General features: G+C 36.4%; 1 pseudogene; it reads left to right on the forward strand.

The window, feature by feature from the left end:
• Nucleotides 1-2,535: 2,535 nt before the first annotated feature.
• Nucleotides 2,536-3,786, forward strand: LOC145685460 (KRAB domain-containing protein 2 pseudogene; annotated as a pseudogene).
• Nucleotides 3,787-9,501: the final 5,715 nt, after the last annotated feature.

The following is a 9,501-nucleotide window of genomic DNA, read 5'->3' on the forward strand; positions in this document are numbered from 1 at the left end:
CACAAAATAGTGTAATATTCCATTTGATACTATTTTGCGATCTCTGACTTCACCCCGCGTTACGATAGAGCTATTCTGAAGGAGCAAAAGGGTCCAATGCTACAATATTAAGGTAGATTGCACTTTTCTTCAAATACATTGCACTTTTCCAATGCTACAATAATCACGTAGATTGTACTTTTCTTCAGGAAGATTGCACTTTTCCAATGCTACAATAATCAGGCAGATTGCGCTTTTCTTCAGGTAGATTGCACTTTTCCAATGCTACAATAATCAGATAGTTTTATTTTTCTTGAGGTATTTCCATTAGATAGGTAAATACCTCTAAATGTGTTACCACACGAATACTCAGATAAAGAAAATGTTATTTACGATGATGTGTTGCATTTTTGTTTTTTCGAGATTTCTTTATTTCTTTGTTTGTTTTGGGTAATCGTTACGTCTGTAGAGCAGTTGAACGATTTTCCTTGTTACTGACCTTGGAATAGTAGAAGTAAATATCTTCTGGCTTCTTGGCAGTGTTTCAAAACACAGTAATTTCATCCTACTTTCTTCGTTTATTTATCTTAGAAACAGTACAGTTTTATTAGGGTTTAACGGAGAAAAGTTTGTTTGAAGAAGGTACATATACAGAGTGATTCAATAAAACTAAGTAACTTTATGGGTTAGGGAATACTGAGGTTCAATATCGCATTCACAAAAGCTCTCTATTGACATCTATCCTTAGCCAACTGGATCCAGTTTCTATTTTGTATTCCTATTTCTCCGAGATTCATCTTAATATTGTCTTCCCATCTGCGCCTCGGTCTTTCTAATGGTCGTTTTCCGATGGGTCTTCCAGTCAAGACTTTGAAAGCGTTTCTACTTTCTTCCATTCTAGCTACATGACCTGCCCACCGAAGCCTCCTAGACTTGACGACCCCAACAATGTTTGGTAAAAGCTTCACTTTAAAATAAGTATTAAATGTAAAGGCTATAATTATGAATAAGTATAAAAGCTAATAAGACAAAAAGTATTACAGATAAAAGCACAACAATGACACAAATCGAAGCTGTACAATATACACTGACCCCCATACTCCTGAGAGATTCAAGATAGTAATGCAAGTTGACGTATCAGTTCTTTCACAAGACATGACATGTCGGGTGATGATAGCATTCAGAAATCATCTTGAAGTGTATATTCGATAACAATGGACAATTAGCAGACGTAATTTTCTAAACAAATTAATTAGAAACTGTAGCCGTCAAAAAACGTCTTCAAATTGTAGTGTCAATTGTGCCATTTCAAATCAGACCAAAGTACTTGTAAACTGTTTTCAACACCGTTTATTTTTTTAAAGAACTTTCTATCTTAATAAAGAGCTTTCTATCAAAAACACTTTTTTATTATTTCATTACCTTTCAAAATTACTCACATTTTGTTGGGTCACCCTGTTTCAGTGTATAGAGCTCATTGATATGAACAAAATAAAATTGGTGGGTGTAAGTCCTAAAGCACAGGTTTAAGAGAAAATCTGCAGAATTAATTTATTTCCGTAATCCTTAAAAAAGTCATATTGTCCTATAACCATCACACCTATTAAGATGGAGCTTTTGTTTAAGTATATCCTCATCGTGCTTAGCATTACGACACTCTAAAGATGACATTATATACTCGTAATATGTTTAATGAGATGCCGCCAAAAGTTCTCATTAATTTTTATTTTTATAATATGAAACAAAGATTATACGTATACCACAGCTCTTTCTCTTACCTATGAGAATAGCGTACGTGAGGTATAATCTAGTGGCTGGTGCAAGTGCTTTTCTAGAGTACAAGGTTTCGGGTTCGATTCCAGGCAGGAAACCATGGAACGCATTTCAATGGCTCAGATACCCCTTTAAACACAATGTATCGTCTTATTTTGCGTCGCTAATAACAAAGAACGTAACTGTTAAGTCAATCAATCAAATCAAAATACGAGAATGAAAGCGTATCAGACCGTTCTAAATTCAGAAAAATTATATATATATATATATATATATATATATATATATATATATATATATATATATATATATATATGTTACCGTCAGAACCCGAAATTAGGTAAAACTAGAATTTCCTAGTTAAAACTAGTTTTCTCAAAGCCGTTTCGAAAGAACTAGTATTAACTAGTCAATACTAGAATTTACTATGTTAGTTAGGTAATTCTGGAATTAACGAAAAAGGCTATATAATGTGAATCATATACAGTTTTTACTAGTTAAAACTAGTTCTGACCAAAATGGATCAGTTAACAGTGTTTCTGCAAGTTCGGACTTGCTCCTACTGGGAAAGTATTGTTTTGTTTTCTCTAAGTCTGTTCGGAGCCTTTGTAAAGTGTGCAGGTGCGTCTCTCTTGTCGTGGCTACGCGTGTGTTAGTGTTTCGGGAAGTGTGAGGTGATTATTCATTGTAATGAGTCAGTCCGATAAAGAAACAATTTTGAAGGAAAGATTCTTCAAAGAAATTATTCGTTTGGAAAATGAAAAAGACAGTCACTATAATGCAATGACCAAGGACGTTTACAGTAAACTTTTAACTGAAGTTGAAGAGGCAAAATCTGCTGCAAAGAAAACACCTTTACAGTACAGACGTTTGAAACGGTTTAATGTTTTGGAAATTGGTGAAACAAAAAAACTGGTGTCGAATAGTGAGCCTGTGAAGTACTACTTACCTGCCGAGGAGATCTTTGATGTTATTGAATCATCACATGTTGCTGTGGGACACGGAGGTCGAGATAGAATGAAAGCTGAAACTTCTAGGAAATATGCCAACGTTACGACTCAAATGATAAATATTTTTCTGTCAATGTGTGAAACATGTCAACGGAAGAAAAGTATGAAAAAGAAGGGCTTTGTTTCTAAGCCAATACTTCACACAGAAATGAACAGCCGATGTCAAGTGGACCTGATAGACATGCAAGCACACCCTGATCGTAAGTTCAAGTTTATCATGATATACCAGGATCATCTGACGAAGTTTGTCTTACTGCGAGCGCTGCAAACCAAAAGAGCTGAAGAAGTAGCCTACCAACTGACAGACATATTTTTGACATTTGGTGCCCCCTGCATTTTACATTCTGATAATGGCAGAGAGTTTGTTAATTCTGTCATCAAGGAACTAACGACACTCTGGCCTGAGTTAAAGTTAGTCAACGGAAAGCCCAGGCACAGCCAAAGCCAAGGGTCAGTAGAACGGGCAAATCAAGATATAGAAAATATGCTTGCCTCGTGGATGCATGATAATAAAACAACAAACTGGTCAAATGGTCTCCGCTTTGTTCAGTTTATGAAAAATCGAGCTTATCATTCCGGAATAAAACAGTCTCCATACCGTGCGATGTTCGGCATTGAGCCAAGAGTAGGACTTACGACTTCAGCACTGTCATCAGATGTTCTCCAAAACATAAACGATGAGGACGACCTCGTGAGTATTATTGAGGACATGAATGAGCGCCTTAGTGAACATGAAACATTTGATGAAGGAGAAAATGAGGCTGGTCCTAGTGCGGTTGATATCACATCATCCAGGAAAGAAGCACGTGAAAATTTGTCAAAGCAGGCCAAGAAAATGAAACGTATCTCTGATGCCACCCATCCACCTGTTGAAGTGGGAGATAATGTCATAATACCAATCCCGGATGTGGACAGAGCAAAGGCGGATTTTCGGAATGTCATTGGAGTTGTTCTAGAAAAAAATGAAGATCTGCACAAGATTGGAACCAAGGATGGAAAGCTGGATAAATTATATTGCAAGTAAGTTTTCTGTCTTTTATGTGCTCCTTATTGATAGAATTTGTATTAACGTCCTAAACAAGCTAAGGAGCTTTTAACGACGGGACCTACAGGTTAAAGTATGATCCGAACCATTGCTCGGGTTTGTATCCGAGGCGGAGGGCTCCCAGCGGGATTTAGACCACGCCCGCAGAAGGCCTTAAGCATTTTCATTTAAGGCCTTTAAGCATCTCTGGTACGAGATAGCATATGGGAAGGAAGTTGGTTAAGGCCTAGTTTTATAGGCACTATCACATTCTTTGATTGGTATGAGAGGGATAAAAGCTGGAAATCCTCAGTCAGGATGGTGGGCCGCTGGACGCGAACTTGCGACCTTCCGAATGCGAAGCCAGCACTTTACCAACTGATCTATGGCCGCTCGGTAATTAAGAGCTATATTGTATATGTTAACGCTGTTGACTAAGCTCCCCACCACTTTCTTTTCTTTCTTTTTCTTAAAATTGTGGGAAGTTGTAGGTCACTATCACAATTTTGGATAGCAAGCAAGATAGAAATTAATAAGTCTGTGATCTGAAAGGATTATTCCTGTAAACAACTTATTTTTTTGTTTAGATTTTTGAGTAGTCAGCGTGTGACATCATTATTCACAGCTATTCAAATTTCTATACAGAAAGTAAATTGTTTACAGCGCTGATCCTTTTAGATCATAGAATTACTTAAATTCTGTCTTGCTTGCTTTCCAAAATGGTGATAGTGACCTACAACTTCTCACAATCTTCAAAAAACGGAAAAATTAATGGGGAGGAGTTTGGTCAAGTGTTTTATACGTATCTGTAATATTATTATTAACCGAAATAATGATGGATTCTTCACATCATTTTATGTCAAAATAATTTTCTGTTATAATGTCCATTATGTTTTTCCGGAACCGATTTAATAATGTGTAATCCATCTGTTGTTGTCTGCTGTGTACTCACCAGTAGATTGATAACATGTCACGAACTTGATCCCGGTAAAAGACTGTTGTTTAGCTTGTGAAACCGGTACTCGTGAAATGTGCTTTAGTGCATAGGCGTTTTTGTAGGAAATACGCAGATTAACTACCGGTGTTTCTCTGAAATACTAATTATGACGATGTGGAAATTGTGCGTTAAAATACATTATTATTTTGTTTTGAAAAGTCATTATTATTTTTTAATATAAGTGATTCAGGATTCCCACACCATGTGATTAAACAAAATGTGTCTGTTGTAGGTCTGAATTCGACATTTGCCACGAGCAGTTCCTGACACCAGTCGAAGTACCAGATACTGAAATTTCGTTGAGAACTGCAGCCAGGGAAGCAGCATTAACCCCACAAGGGTTCACACGTTGTGTGTGCAAGAAAGCATGTATTTCGAAAAGATGCTTGTGCAAGAAAAAAGGTTTTCTCTGCAACTCAAAATGCCATGATAGTTTACCTTGTGGTAACAAATAGAAACATTTCAGATGTTTTAGCAATAAAAACGTTTTTCTTTGTATTTCATAATAAATATACAATATTACGTCAGTAGATTTGCTTTGGCACCACCGAATTGAATAAGTAGTAGTGCAATAGTAGTGTGTATTTTACCTTGTGCTAACATACAAAAGCATTTCAGATATTTCTGCAAAACGGAAGTCTTTTCTGTGTATTTCTTAATAAATAAGTGTTTCTATAGAATTGTATTTGAACGACAAGGATTCACATGTTATGCATGCAAGAGGGCTTATATTTCGCAAGGTACTGCAAAAACAAAGGATTTCTATGATATTGTGAGTGCCATAATACTTTTTAGAAATATATAGAAACATTTATGATGTTTGTGCAAAAGAAAAGTTATTTCTAAGTGTCTTAAAATAAATGCATTTCTTCAGGTTTCACTAGTAATATTGTATTTTAATGAAAATAAATAGTAAACTACGCATTCTTAATAAGCGTTGTCAATTTTACAATTCACTAGTTAATACTGAGTTAATACGAAAGGCTGACGAAACTAGTTTTAACTAGGGTATTCTGGTTTCAACAGATTTCGGGTTTTGACGGTAACACCTTTCAGTTAATACTAGTTTTGACTAGTAATAACACGTTTTAACTAGAAGGAAAAATAGTAAAAACTAGAACTACCTAACTAACATCGTAAATTCTAGTATTGACTAGTTAATACTAGTTCTTTCGAAGCGGCTTTGAGAAAACTAGTTTTAACTAGGAAATTCTAGTTTTACCTAATTTCGGGTTCTGACGGTAACATATATATTAAAAAATCATGTTTTGTTTAAAAATATACATAATAAATTGTAGTAAAAATAAAAAAATGTTGAAAGAAAAGTTACGGGAGCGCTCTCAATATACTTATAAAATAATTTTATAGGAGAATTCTTCTTTTCTTTGTAATCACGAATAAAATGAATTTTTAAAAAGTAATTGTGTTAAAAACATAATAAGTTTTTATCTTTTAGTACGATTTGTTTTAGTTCTAGTTTTTACTTTACAGTACGATTATTTTAATTTTTAAAGACAGTATTTTTAGTAACTATTTATTTTATTTATTTATTTATTTTACTTTTCGTAATATTAAACAAAGATGATTAGTACGGTTTCTCTTATCCTGTAAAAGAAAATATGTATTTTAAAAATCATTTATTTTATTCTACTTTTTTTTTCTTTTTTACATTTTGCTATGTTTTCACATCAGTACGTTTTCACGTTATGCACAGCAGTATTCTCCATAACCCACATCATCAACTAAATCTCATCCATAGCGGACGTCAGTGACACTCGCAAGATCTGTGCTGTCGAAGATTTGGGATTATCCGCTTGTGAGAACCCATTACCACAAGCAAAGCCAAATGATTTCATGTGACGCAATGAACAGTGCATTGTGGAATCCAACATAAATTGAGGCTGCAAAACGTCCACATCAGCGTGTATGCAAATTACACCACGGAATATCGCGAAGTGGTTGTTGCCTGCTGGAAATTTGTTGTGACAATGTGGTAACAAGGCGTATCTCTACTTAAGTGACGATGGGGTACAGAGTATTCAAGAAATAGACCGAGGTAATTCTTTGCGCCAAGTAAAGATGGGTGTTCGATACTTGCGGTTGCTAATAGGTTTTGCAGCAGAGAAAAGCTGATGGATTCGGAAGTCGAAAAAAGAGGGAAAATTACTGCTGTTTCTTCAAGAACATGTCGTATCTCCAGTTTTTACAGACGAAGTAACAACATTGTACGGTGACTTTACCTAACATGTGTAAAGTGAACCAAGATAAAGATTCAAGTCACATGGTCAAAACATTGACGCTTCACAGCTGTAACTCATATCTATGCTATTCCGTTCGAGCATATTCCTGTTCAGAGCCCAGTTCCATGGATTACTGTCCTTTTGGCTTCTCGAACTCCATCTTTCATGCTCTCGGGCTCGCACGGAAAAATTGTCTCTCGGATGAATACAAGAAGGATAGGAACAATATATCGTTTGCACAGTAGGACGACGTCTGATTCGGTGGAAACTGTAATGTAATTCAATGGTTCATACTGGCGGCCATTACATAATCGATGCTTGTAGAATGAAAAATATTAGGTAAGCAAAAACTTGAATTTTTTGCGATGGAAATTGATGAGACTTTGTAATTAATGATGTACAATTAGATTCCCAATACAGAATGTAATGCAGGATTTATATGAAGGTAAGCAAGAACGTTCTTTCAATTTTTCACACACCAACTTCGAACATTGATATGTCACCTAAGACGTACCTGGAAGATCAAAAATAGTCCCTTCGGCATCGACGATCTTTTGTTAACGTTCTGGAAGGCCATGGATTACATCGCGGTAGAAGTTTGTGGACCGTGAAGCGAAGAAAGTATCAAGTGCATTTTACACCTCTACTAGGGATTTGAGCTGACGTCCTCTAAAATGATTGTCCAAGGAATGAAACAGGTGATAATATGACGGCGCAGTGTAAGGGGAGTATGGTGGATGCAATAGTGTTTCCCATCCAAGGCGTAAAATGGTGTCTCTGGTAATCCTAGCCACTTGGGGCTTAGCGTTGTCCTGTAACAGGAGGACCTCTTTGCGATTCAGAAGTACTTGGTCCAGAGTTTTGAGTGTTTCTTGAACACGGCTCAACTGCTGACAGTACACAGTTACATTGATACTCTGACCAACCGGTAGCAGTTCCCGATGCACAATACCTCGAGCAGTTCACCAAACACACAGGAGGACCTTTCGGATCCAGTGCTGGTTTCGATTGTTTTGGAACCGGTTTATGGGATGCTAACCAATGATGACGGCGCCTTGGAGTTTTGTACAGGATCCACCTCTCATCACATGTCAACACCCTGTCCAGAAATGGCTCCTTTCTCAGACGAGATAACAAAGAAACGCAGTTGTCGCTGTCTTTCTGGCCCGAAGTCAAATCATGTAGGACACATCGACCCAACTTGTAGTGCTTCCCAAGTTGATGGAGGTGCTGCCGAATGGTTTATTTACACTGAATTGTAGTCCCACACGTCCTCACATGTCTGGCTACTGTTGGCCTCAATTGTTGCCTAAAGAGCTTCATTTTGTACATTGTTCGTCTTCCCACACGTAGTGCGTCTTCGAGTGCTTAGGCACCGTCTTTAAACTCGTTAAACCACCGCTGCACTGTCCGCGTAGTCATGACACCCTCATATATTTTCCGCCCCGCTGCATCAGCGTTTGACCCCAGTTTGAACTCACTGTGTAATGGCCAATGGAACAAAGACCAAGAAAATGACAGAACTTTCTTCGTTACCTTTATAGAAGAGCTTATCTTTCAAAACAACAACTATATTTTCTTTATTTTATAGTCAGATGTTTGAAATTCAGAAGGTAATGTTTCTTTTTGATCAAGAGTACTAAGTAACTTAGTACTAGTTACAAGAGAAAGTAAAGCTCTCTTGTGGCTAAGCGGTTAATGTAAGCCCCTTTGGGTTCGATTCCCGGCAGGAGCGCACGTGGTTTGGATCCCACGTTAAGCTGTAGGACGACGTCTTTTATAGCCTCGCTGCTGAACTGGACGCTAAACTGAAAACCAAATAAATCAAAATCAACGGGAAAAAAGTAAATTTTGTAGGTGTACCGTAGGTTTTTGAATAACACATTTACTTGGTCAAAAACTGATAAACGCTATCCTAAACAGTGGTCTCCGAACGAGGCCCGAAAAATACTTCTCTTTCTTCATCACGTAATGAAACATTAGATTTATGTAGCACAATTCTATATTATGTATATTATGTGTTATATTTTCATACCACAAGAAACATATCTGGGTTCTCTTATCTAATGCTAAAAAAATAAACTTTGTCCCAATTTTCTTCCATTATCAACTAATGAAATCAAAGAAAGAAACGTAGCAATTCTATGAAATGAATCATAATAGTCAAATATTTTATATTCACTTTGCAAAGACAGATATACAGTGTATTTTGACAGATAAATATTTACCAACACTGCTTAGAAACCTGTAATGTCATTATAGCAGGAAATACTTTGTATTTTTTGCAAAGTCTAAACCTGTTAATGGAGTAACTACTAAAGTAAAAGAAATTAAACATATTATGAGGTGATAAAAAAATCAAGGTAAACATTTTCTTTCTTCTATATGTGAGGGGTTCAAAGAACGATCTTTTTGTTTCAACTTAAAAGCCCCGCACATTTTACGTTGAGAGTGTGAAACACGTGTAATCACCTTTTT

The sequence above is a fragment of the Thermobia domestica genome, chromosome 5 (genome assembly GCF_964235325.1).
Source record: "Thermobia domestica chromosome 5, izTheDome1.hap1.1, whole genome shotgun sequence".
Taxonomy (NCBI): domain Eukaryota; kingdom Metazoa; phylum Arthropoda; class Insecta; order Zygentoma; family Lepismatidae; genus Thermobia; species Thermobia domestica.